This window comes from Astatotilapia calliptera, chromosome 10 (assembly GCF_900246225.1).
Source record: "Astatotilapia calliptera chromosome 10, fAstCal1.2, whole genome shotgun sequence".
In the NCBI taxonomy this organism is placed as follows: Eukaryota; Metazoa; Chordata; class Actinopteri; order Cichliformes; family Cichlidae; genus Astatotilapia; species Astatotilapia calliptera.
In genome coordinates, this window is record NC_039311.1 from 23,387,135 (window position 1) to 23,399,886 (window position 12,752).

The 12,752-nt window shown below is 39.2% G+C and overlaps 1 protein-coding gene across 1 annotated transcript in view; it reads right to left on the minus strand.

Moving 5' to 3' along the window:
* Positions 1-10,689, minus strand: part of fstl4 (follistatin-like 4) — a 214,777-nt gene extending 204,088 nt beyond the window's left edge. The window contains exon 1 of the mRNA XM_026182327.1: positions 10,347-10,689. The gene's annotated coding sequence lies outside the window, so the exon portion shown is untranslated. The remainder of the gene's footprint in view (positions 1-10,346) is intronic.
* Between the last annotated feature and the right edge of the window lie 2,063 nt (positions 10,690-12,752).

Consider the following 12,752-nt stretch of genomic DNA (forward strand, 5'->3'; position numbering starts at 1 on the left):
AAGACCTATTCTTGAAATCATGAAAACATAATTATTTGATTGCATCTTGGTTCCAGTCTTCATCAACAACACCTGTGGTCAGGTAGTTAATGCCTTCTTCGTGATGCTGCTATAATGCGTTTAGTTTAATAACGTTTATGAAGCTAAAATGAATGCACATTTAAACATAAGCAAAGTATATTACTTGTAAGTATATGACTTTTGTGTAGTAAAGGTCCAGCTGCCAGCTACCACAGTTTGAAATGAGACACAAGGAGAAAAGCACCAGCTTATGTGCCTTTAAGGTGTAGCCAGTTCAACAAGTCAGGAACTCAAATTTTAAGGCCAAATATTCATTTTCACCCAAAGCTTTAAAATGTTTGAGAGGCAGCAAAGATTTTTTTTAATGTATGTGTGGACGCCCAAACACAAGCTTACAGTATGAAAGGCTCAGTACTCCGGGGTCATGAAGACAGTGAATCATTGATGAAATGCTGTGCCATAAAATTTAAAAAAATAATATTTTGGTCTTGTTCGGTAGGTTTTACTACAATTTTGCAAGTGACTAAATACAACACTTCAAGCTCAGAACTCACTTGTTTAACAACTTAAATACGGAAAAAATCTCATGTAAATGATAAAAAAACATACATAAAAAATATCAAACTTTTGATTTTTGAACTCACTCTACTTATATCGGACAAGAAGGATCTCCATCCAGCAGTTTTTCTTTCAGTGATATTGAGAGATGATGTCTATTTATTTGAATATAAACACTTAAGTAATCTTAAAGCTGTTCTCTTGTCAAGAACAGACATCAAAAGATTATAACTTTGAAATTGAGCTGGGTCCAAATTTTGTTGCAAAATGACTGTTTTTTAGTCTTCTAAAAATATAACAGAAAAGCACTTCTCTCTCTGTCTCTGTGTAAGAAAATACAAAAACATTTGCTCCTAGGAGCACAACTAAACTGTCAGGCTGGGCCTAATGGTGATATTTTCAGCAATATCGTGTATAAATCTTTGAGAGCATAATGTTCTATCAGACTGGTTCTGAATCATGCATCTTGTTTCTTTTGTGTCATTTATAGCTTTTTTCGGTGGATCAAATTATCTATTGACTAAATGCATCATAACCTATTTATGTATTTGGAATTTGGCCAGACAAAGAAAAAAGTAATAATTCAGTCAGTTAAACTCATCATAGTTATCTGTGTTGACAGAAAAATAAATGTTTATAAGAATAAGATGTGGTTCATTCTTACTAGATTTTTGAAAATTGTTGTTTAACAGCAGTTCATATTTCAATGTGCTTTACTATGTTTAATTTTACTCCCACTAATAATTTTGAGCACGAATATTGGCAACCAGTCACATTGGCTGTATGTTCCTACCCACTTAGCCAGTAAAATCAAATTCACTCGTATCCATTTGACATTGTAAACTATAAAAAAATATGTGTATTGACAAAAATGAGAGTAGCTAACATGAAACCATCTTCATAACGCTGGCTTTATTGTTCGGTCATCTACAGCAGCTGTAACTGATCACATTTGAACATTCAAACACTCCTGACTTGCTGAGCACAATCAATGAGTTTGTGATTTTGAATCTATAATATTCTACAATAGCACCATCCTCCCAGAAAGATCTGCTCCATGAGCTGCAATAACAAACCCCACTTTAGTTATTATGACGGGAAAAAAGAAGCAACTCACCGTGACATTTAAACTGATTCAAAGATATAACTTAAAACTCTTTTTTGTACTCAGTACAGTTAAATTTACAATGCTAAAGGTTTATTATGCCCCTAGAATCTGACTAAATTAGCATGACTTAAGTGGCATGTTTGTCAGGAGACCAAGACACAGCCAAATTCAGAACTGGCATGTAAATGAGCATTGTATGCAGCCCTGCAGTCTCTCTGGTGCTCTTTGTAATGGCAGCAGGGAATGGCCCCTAGCTGAGCTCTGAGACAAATTCAAGTGATCAGACTGAGCTCTCCTTCCTGCTCTCAGTCCCAGCTCTGCACCACTCCAGGTAGGTCTGCTGTCACAGTTACAAATGACACATGCAGTTCCAGAACGACAATCATTCCCCACTCAGCGTGAGTCCTCCCTGCAAGTTGCTGAGTATTTAAAAAAGATTACAAAGAAAGGGTGGGAGGGGCACAAAAATTAACATCTGCGAATGCTGAACAGCACATGCTGAAACTGTAGTTCACCACCCTCGTGTAAAATGTTTTGCATATGACGGATTGGCTTTCTTTGTGTTTCATGTCACTAAACAGCTTTAATTTTGAGATATTCTATTTATACAGTTTTAGAAATTATTAATGAAAAGAGTTATATTGGTTAACCTACTAGCCTATCCTCCAAAAGTAGAATGTTAAAAAAAAGATCGCCTGTCAATCATGTTATGAAAGCACAAATCATTTTTTCCCCCACATGATGCATGCCCCATTTTGGAACAAACCTCTCCACAGGCTGATGCTCTGAGTGCTGCCTCACTCTGAAGCTCCTCTTCTGTAAAATCTCTGCTATCATCCTGCGTCTGCCGGCCTGTCTGCCTGCACTCAGGTTTCAAACAACCCATTCTTCAGAAAGATGTCTATGTAGCATGAAATAGAGCTACCAAGAGACTCGCCTTTGCCCAAAATGTTTACATGACTCACTCGTCAAGATTTCATTCTTGTTCCTGTGCGGTTGGAAAAGATTCTGAAGAGACCAGACGTGTCAATCTGTCAGGCAGCCATGCATCAGGATCACACACGCTCTAACCTTAGTTATCTTTCAGACGCTCCAGATGAACAGGGGACACTTACTTTCAGCCTCCCCCACCCCCACCTTTTTTTATGATGATGAGAAATATGATAACTGTCAGGGTGCTCTGAGTGGTGTTTCCCAAAATGGATTCATACAGAAGCCTAGCCATGCAAAGTAAGGTCAGTCACTGACTGTGATGTAAATATGTTAGAAACACTACCCTTTGGAAGGAAGATGGGAGGTTGTCAGCACACCAGATAAAAGCTGACAGGTCGTATCCGCTCATATGATTCACAATTAAAACGAATTCTTCTCCAGTAGTCAAGGTGAAACTAATTAAGAAAGAAAGGGTCTAATTAATAGTGTAGCAGTTGGAGGCCTAAAGGGAACATTTGAACATTAAATCTTTTATTTGTTTGATAATATTCAGCTTATTTTAGCAATGATGGTGTTCCCTGCTTACAGCTGGCCCATAGGTTTTGGCTCTGTCACAAGCCCATACTGCTAAATTTACAGGTGCATCAAACTGCCTCAATTTGATCTCATTTAAATCTTTATAAAATATGCTGCCAGCTTTGAACTCTTCTACTCTTTAAAATGCATTAATATTTTTTATTTACACTTACATTGGCTCAAATGGTTGTACTCCCAGGTTTTTCTGTATCTGAGTGTAAGATTGTTAGTGATAAATTCTTCCGTTTGGGTTTCTGTTTGGGTTTGTGTTGAAAGTGTTGATTTTCAATAGTTTTGTAACAGTCTGTTTGATTTCATGTACTATTTTTGAGTGTTATTACTTAAACAATTTTTTGTTGTTGTTTTATAATTAGTTTTCCATTTTACCTGAATAAATCACAACATACGCTGAACACATTACCTGGACAAGAGCAGGTTATGTTCAGGGATTTGACTGAAATTGACTGAAAGCACCATATTTTTTTTCTTCTTTTTTTTTTTTTTTACTAATTATCTGTATTTGCAGCATGGTTTAAGTGCAATACAGATTATCTGCAGGGCAAATACATGGTTTATGAGCAAACTATTGACCCATAACTTACCAATAATACCAGTTACCAATTAATTAAGTTGCAATAGCGCAAACTGTGCATTGCGATTTCACTGGAATTTACATGTATTCAGCCGGTGATGCATAAAATCTATAAATGTCTTTGTACTTGATTCTAATCTGCTGCTAAGTCACTTTCACACTGATGAAATTGCAGCTACTAGAACACAAAATACAGACCAAGAAAACCCATTGAATCAATAAAATGAATTTGACTTTGATCTGCTGACAAACTAAAGTGATTTCCATGTTTTTTAAGACTATTAGACTGTAACATTTAATGTTCTTTGTATCCATTTTAAAGTTTGTGTGGCTGTCACGCTAGAAAAAAAACAGGCACCAAGAGTGCACTGAGAGCTAAAATAATTAACTCAAATTCAAATGCTTATTTTGCCACAGTGTGCTAAATCCCAAGATTAATGATTTTCCGCAGCATTAAGCTCTTGTTCTTTATAGATTTTTATCATCATCTGATAATGTCTCTGATTGGAGTAGGTGGCACTAATAGGGATTATTTTTCAGGTTTTAGATATCACCCTTTGTCAATACACTTGAATCAAATGATTAGTTCATTACCAGGCCTCTGGAGAACCTAGGGTGTCTTGCATTGAAATCTGCTGCAATGACCCGGTTACTGCGTTCACCAGATATCAACACAATTTCGATCCGCTCCTCACGTGTTAACCTCTTCGACATGTCAATGGCTGTGAACAAAGAGAAACTTGTAAATAACTCATGAAAGAATAAAGTTACGTTGAAACCAAGCACACCATTGTTTTTCTTGTGACATTACAAATACGTTTGATGTGTCACATGGCCCTCTTCCTATTGAAAAAACAAAAGCTGTATCCAAGATGGCTGACTTCTAAATGGCCACCACAGTCACCACCCATCTTGAGGAGTTTGCCCCCTCACATATACTAATGTGCCACAAACAGGACATTAATATCACCAACCATTCCCATGTTATTACGGTGTATCCATATAAATGGCCCACCCTGTACAGCTAAATCCAAACCAAGCTTTCTAAGAATCAGTTGAAACTGATGAAGTATCATTTGATTGCAGCCTCTCTGACCAACCATGACATCTCTCTACCTTAACCAACGGGGTTGAATATCGCAGACAAGCCCCCCATTTGTGACAAATTGACTAGCTCAAGGTATGCAACAAAGGGTGCAAGTGGAATAAAATCTGACATTATTCAACATAATGCAACAAAAATAATAATAATGTCAAGAAAACAATTGCTGCCAGGTGGAAAGAACAAGAAAGACTGAGCAGTTTATCTGGGCAAGCTTTTATAGTTTGAGCTGCGTCACTTGGAAACCCTACTTTGTTATCCAGTTTTCCAGGACTACCTTAGAAAAAGAAGGAGAAGTGTGACACAGTGAAAAATGATTAAAGTTTAGTTAGTTAATAACTTATTATTGCAACAATTATTATTGCAAGGTGTTATTAAACAATGTTCTTACAAGAGTGCCTGATTATGTTTCAGCTGCAGGCTGTAGCAGGTAGCGCTGCTTGTTCGATTTGGGAGATTGTATAAACCATTGAATGTGTGATAAAAGGTGAAATCTAAAAACTGGTAAAAGTTAAAAACTTAGCAATTTGTTGAAGGCAAACAAAGATGAATAAAACTCTAACACCAAGCACAAACAAGATGACACAAACACAAGCGTGGAAACAGCCAACAGCAGAGCGAATAATACGAGCAACAATAAGGACGCCATTAAAGCAATTAAAACACGTAACAAAAACATATGGCAGCGGTGATAGAAAAGTTAATATATTCATTTTGCAGAGAAACAGCACCACATGTCCCTTTTCAGATTGTGTTAAAATGCACACTCAGACAGAAAAATAATGCTTCAGCCAACCGGAAAAGGCACAGGGACCACTGAGAGAGTACGGCGCAGGTTGTCGTGCTTTAGCGCGAGATATCCTTATCAACTCAGCTTCTCTTGCATTGCCTCCAAATTAATTATTGTCTGACGCTCTCTCTTTGCTACTTTCTTTCTCTATAGAAGAGACAGAGCTTCAGGCTGTTAGGTAGTAATAAGACCATCTTGACACTGGAGAGAGAAAGAGAATGAATAGTGGCTCCTTCTTTGGCGCCATACACTATTCTCTTCCTGTCCCACTTTGCTTTTCTAATATTGACTTTTGGCTTTTTTATTAGACAAGTTTCCGTGAACAGATCTACAGCCCTTGGGTGTTAAAGCCCACATCCTGCTTGTCATGTGTGTCTGAAAGACACAAACAGAGGGAGACTTGTTGAATCCATAAATCCTTGCAGGATGTATGACATGGCTGTAAGGGCAAAAAGGATATCAGGAGGCTCTGCAGTGACATAACTGGGTGGTCTGCTGGGCTAACAGGACTGCATCTGTTAATTATACAGCAGTAGCAAAGAGGGAGAAAAACAGGTGACAGAAAACAGTGGAAGCAGAAAAAAAGCACATCCCGTGGCAGGAATGGCACTTTAGAGGCACTTTGGTTTCTGTATGTAATTATCGCTGATTGAAGAATAACTAGAACTCATGTTGTAGTACTAGTCATCTTCATTCAATATGTTGAACCCTTTGCAGTTTTATTATTTATAACTAATCGTTAATGACGTTGATGATGCTAAACTGCAGACTCCACTGGACACGCAGAATGATTCAGTAAATGAGTTCTCTACTACAGTAAGCAAAGTAAAAGACCTAGACAGCTTGAATCATATCATTGTTGAAATGTGATATGGCAAATCAAGTTTCAGTAAAAATAAATAAATAAATAAATTCAATATGACAGTTTTAAATAGTGGCGGTGGTGGGGAGGCTTCATAAAAGGGACAGGCAGATGGCTGAATAAATTCACTGCAGAAAACATATGCTAGGTGACCTTTTTGTAACCCCTCCATGCATTTCTTCCTCTCCTCTGACTCTTTTGGTCAGTTCAATTCAAGCAGAGGAGGCGGCAATCACTATTTGCTCAGAGCTGCGCTGCTGATACTCTCAGCTCAGCTGCTGTGTTCATTTGGGATGCAGCAGTAAAGGTCATTTCTAGAAGTTCAACATTAGTGATCGGAATTTCAAGTGAACCATGCTGCCCACATTTCCTGCACTCTACGGGGAGTACAGTGGACTTATCAGGTGAGTCAATGGCCACAGTAATGTGAAATAAAAATGTAGAGAATCTAATGGACCAAGTTACAACCCTACCTCAGTTTCAATGTCATTCATATTAATTCTTACTGTCATAGACCTCATTTTAATCAGTTAAAGCTCTCTGTGAGACTTCGAGCGCCCTGGTTAGACCCACAAGAAAGAGTTTAAAAAGTTGAATCTTGTCAGAAGCATCCAAATGTGAGTGTTTTTGCAGATGGAGCAACCCAGGAGAGTACAACTCGCCATATATAATGCATTTTTACCTTTGTTTCGAAGCATGGCTCATTACATTTCTCTGGGAAATTTGCAGACCAAAGTTTCAAAGTGTAAAGAAATGGAGGGAGTCAAGTGGGTATGGTTTACCTGAGGGGACTGCTTTGTAGCGATAATAAATCCTGCTCCTGATTAGATGAACTCTGCATGGGTTTCAGGTGATGTGATGCCAAGCATCACTGTTCACGACTGGGAAATTATAAGTGATAAGAAAATTTAATTTGCCCTAATTAAATGTTACACAAAAATGTCATCCAGGCCTCTTTAACTGTGGATTGTTTAGAGCCTGCAGTGACTGTGTTAATTAAAATGACTACTCACTGCAAAAAAGGTGCAAATAAATCAGAGAATCAGTTAATCAGTCAAACAATCAAAAAAGCAAATTAAACAATGAAATCTACAAAATGCTGTCCAATTTTAAAACACAGTTACTTATCAAACAAAAAGTAAAACTGTTTTTTTTTTACTTGGTCTGCTGCTGCCTGCTATGAGACAGTTGTACACACCTAAATAATCAAAATCTGTTGAGAAGCCAACTGACTTTTTCCCGTTTAACAGTCCCCAATCAGCATACTATCACACACCACTCAAATCTCTCATTTATATGCTGGATTTCTATTTGGAAAAGTAATTTTTAAGCACAGCTTAAAATTGTCATTTGGAGTAACAAAGCTGAGGTTTTGGTCATTTTCACAATTTAAAAGTATTTGCTGCCAACAAGGATTCCCTCTGCTGGAAACTCCTGGAGCAAGAGACTGAACAACGACCTGCTGCTCTTAACTCTGACCTTCTTGAAGCAGGGCATTCCTCTATTAGGATCACCATAGCATCACATTTATAGAGTATTAACATAGTGATTTCAAACCAAATTGAGAGATAAGGATACCCTAAATGAACTATTTGTCGGAACTCTTTCTTTCCGCGATCAAGCTCGGAAGCTGGAAACTGCAAAAAAACCCAAAAATTACTACAAATCCAGCCCTGCCGTGTGAACTTCGAGTCGGGACGCTGACTACAGTTTACATTTTGTATGCTTGTGATGCACTCTTAGAGGATGGATAAACCTTGTATACCATATAATACAAAACACCAGTAGAAGTGTGTGAAAGCTCTTGGCACACAACCATAGTAGGAGCTCTGTTGTCATTGTTGACCTCTATTGCCATGCACTGCATAATAGCACGTGTATATATGCACACATTCTGCTTTAAGCTGGTTCTGGCAGTTAGCAGGAGAGCACAGTACATAATCGTTATAGTGCAGATTCTATGTGTGCATGTGCATATGTATACTAGTGTATCATCAGTGTCAGTACTGTAACTGCGTGAGTCATCCGACTATTAAAGCTGTCTCTGAACAACAACAACAAGCAGCCATAATCTGCTGGACACCACGCTGTAATGGCTCTCTGTTTGACAGCTAATAAGTTTCATAGAAGATTGCAAACTACAATGTGCCCGACTGCGCCACTATTCTGGCTACATCATTATTTCTCAACTTGACCTCAAGGTGAGCTGCAGAATTGCGCTGACAGAGTTCGGAGCTAACTCCCTTAATCCCCCAACTCTTGCTGTTCTAATATAACCGTGATAAGTACTGGTTACGTCCTGGTCCTCATGCCTTCTTGGTGGTATATGTTACAGCTTTAGCAGGTCTGCACGGAGTCAGCATGTATGCATTGGGACATGCTTGCTTGTATCCCTGCAAAGAATGAACAGGTTTGTGCCTAAACGATATGTGTAACAGTAAATTACAGATCGGAGCCTCTAGAGCAAACAGATCTAGCAAGAAGTATTGCTATTAATGTTCTCATTTAGGAGCAGGGGGTTGGGACTGACGGTCGCTCTGAGCAATATATTTGCATGCCTTTCTGTATGAGACTACCTGCCTCAGTTTATAGTTTTATGGGTTGTTTGCCGGCATAAGAATGAAAGGCTGGGACTTTAAACCTATTTGTACACATAGCACAGTGATGAATGAGCATAATTCACCCGTTTGATGTCGGCTGCATATCTGGTTCCAAGTAGAGAGCGAATCCAACAAATCCGAAAAGAGACTGCAAAAAAAAAAGGAAAAGAAAAGAAACAAAAAAACGAGTGGAAGGAACTGAGAAGGGAAGCAAGTGGCCGGAGAATTTTCAGCACCGTGGAGAGCTCCGGTGCAATATACGCTATACTACGGCAGCGTGTGCGCCGACCAATCCTCATTTCCCACTCCGCTGGCCGTCACGGAGGCTTTGCTTCCACCGTGCCAACTCTCTGGTGACACTGATAGGATTTTCCCATGAGAGTGCGCCGAAGCAGCTCATTTAACGCAATCAGACAAGAAATGCTCGCCGTGTTTCAGATGCTGTGCCCTTTACACTCATATAAGAGTTTTTGCGTGCTCCATAAGACCCTGGTTGTTAATAGATAAAGTCTTGCCAGCGTCCTGAAGAAAGCAATTGGCCGACGAAAGAAGGGGGAGTGTGTGTGTGTGTGTGTGTGTGTGTTGAGGGGGTTCAGGGACCAAGAATCAGTACCATAGAGCCCAGCGATGTGAAGTGTGTGTGCGCGTCTCACAGTGTTATCATTTCAGTCCCTCTGCTGCTTGAGCAAACCTGGCGCATCCGGGCAAAGGAGTCCTCCTGGACCCATTTATCAAACATTGCCCTGTTATTTTCGTGCAGGTAGGGCCTCTGCACGGTTATGTGGGGTTACCAAAGGTGGCATGTGGTCATGTGAAATGATTAATCACAAGCCGTTTTGCGCCAGACAAAAGGCGACATAGCAGGCAGTGTAGTTAAAAACTGTCACAGATTGTCACTGACATCGCCCTGCGCTATAAAGCTGCACCTCTCACACATCTCCCCGGCTGTAAATTCTAGAGCTCTGTATTATTGATGCATTTCTCCTCAGCTGTAACTAATTCAACATTAAAGCACGCCACTGCCATCCTCTTTACAGTTTCCGTTCATTCACACTCACCCTAATGCAAATAGTGCGGATAAAGCGGTGTCACGCACCCAAAACAGCCAAACTTGTAAAAAAGAAGAAAGAAACGGCAGATAAATGCGCCTTTTAGTGAGTTGATACCCCACACCCCGCCTTAGTACATAAACCTTTCACCTTACCTGTGGTATTCCGAGGCAAACGGATTATAAAAGAAAGGAAATTCGTGCAAATATGCCACAGATTTCCTCGCAGAGACTCGTCCAGTCTGCGCTCCTTAGTTCCACTCCTCTCCTCTCCACCTCTCGACAGGGTTTAAAGGGTTCAAATTAATTATGGGCTAGTGTAATAGTAGCAGCAGCTGTGTTAGTAGCGACGGGTAGAGCGTCCCAACTCTCAGCAGCGGCTTGCCATCCTCCGGCTCCTCTGGCTGGTTTCCTCTCAGCGCTACGCTCCAGCTCTGCCCCTATTTCAACTCCTCTCACTCCGCTCTCCTCCTGACGTCAGCCGCTGCACGCCAAATGCGGTGAGGCTACATCTGCAGATCCATCGCATTGGAAAGCGACACCTGTGTGTGTCTGTGTGCATGCGTGTGCGTGTTTGCGTGCGTGCTAAGACACTCGCGAGGACCACATACCTTGCAGGGGAGAAAGACGTCGTGTGAAATATTCAAAGACTGTTTTCAGTTTTTATTCGTACTGTTTTTTTTAACCAGGGGTTGGAAACAATCTTAGATGCAAGATGTCGGTAACGTTATGAAGTTCACATAGTGTACAGGTACAATAATACCCGTGATTTTTTGTATTTGTATGAAAGTACAGGACTTGAATCGGTTACCTTTTTTGATCCGTGGTGACCCTTAAGTAGATACTACCTAAAATATATCTTGTTTAAAATTTATGGTGTAAACTCAGGCGTTGAAAATGACAAAGAAAAAAATGCAAGCAACCAACATTCTTCTACTTCTTTGCAGTTTTTTTTTTTTTTTTTAATACAGTGACACATGATAGGAATGCTGGTGCTTGATAGAAGAACATGATAAAAATCAAATGTTGTCTTAAGTGTCAATGTCATCTTTTGCAAAGCTGCCTTATGGCGCCATAGCTGACAGTATAACAAACACTTGTAAGTAAAGTAATCATCATCTCTATGGTCCCCTTTACACATTTTCATGTAAGTGGAGGACTTGTTGAGATGGAAAAAAATGGAAGAATATTAAAGTGCGCGTGGCACAATTAGGTCTACATACTGTATTCTAAAAAGACACAAGAATGGTGGCACCACCATCAAAATTGCATGTGGCACTAAAACATTAATGCTCAATGTAACATTTATCAAGACAACGAAAAAAAAGAAGGCTGGAAAAAAATAAGAATCAAAGAGAAAGCAATGAAAAGGGGGAGAGCGGGAATAGGGGGAAAGTGAAGAAAGGCGCTTTAGTCATCAAGTTGCTGTGCACAAAGAAGGAAAGAAAGAAAGAAAAATTGTAATTCACTCTATCAGATATTGTCCATAAAGCAGCCCAACTTGCAGTAACAGATGATGTCTGATAAGATGGAAAATGGCAGTGTTGCAATTGGCAGCATGACCCTAAAGTACCTTCTGCCTTTTTTCATGGTCATGAATCAAAATAATTTGAAAAGTGTTTATTTTTTGTCTTTTTTGGTGTCTCTTTGGTAACATATCTCATCAATTACGTTTTACAAATGTGTGGAAAACAAAAGGATTCATGTGTTATTCAGGGGTGTTTTAATGTTCATATGGCATTTGGGAAAAAGACTGGCAAGGAGGCACATAGAGGGAAGTCTGTTATGTGGGCCAAGTAGAGATGGAGATGCAGTCTTAGTTGAAGCAGTATTTAGCATGTGTAGCAATAAAAAGAGCACTGAAGTAACTTTTTAAATGCAAGACAAAAATTCTCAGAAAAGCAATATAATCAAATGCAAAGGCCTTAATATTGTATTATATTTTGGGAGGATGTTGCTCTGGGTTTAGAAGGTAAAGCTATTTGCCCTACAAGACATTGCTATATACTTTAAGTGTGTGGTTGTTTACTAAGAGTGCCATTTCTTGGTTGTTATACTGGTTGCTTATTGGATGGATGATGCTGGTTAACAGATTGTGAGGGTGTTCAATGTAGTCATTTAAATGCAGTTATTATAATTATTCACAAGTTTTATACATTTATTGGTCAGGCCACACCAAAGAGCCTACTCAGGCCACATGAATTCAAATTTTAAAACTTACATATGTAAATAAACTGGATACAGATTCAAATCCACGCAATCCACAACACAACACCATCCAGTGAAAGCAATCATGTACATACTGCATAGACTTAAAAGAGAAAGATTAACAATTATTCATGTTGATGTCTTGTTTGTTGCTTTGCAGCTTCTGAATATCTCAGTTTTTAGGGTAGTTTCTATCTTTTGGAACAGCCTCAACTCATAAGACACTACCTGACTGCATTCAGCCTGTAAAAGTTTTGGTTTTCATATTTTCCTTTCTTTAAACTAATTAGTAAACTTTAGCTGAGATCCCAAGAGCACTAAAGCAGCCTGACTCTAACCTCAATATTTTTGAAA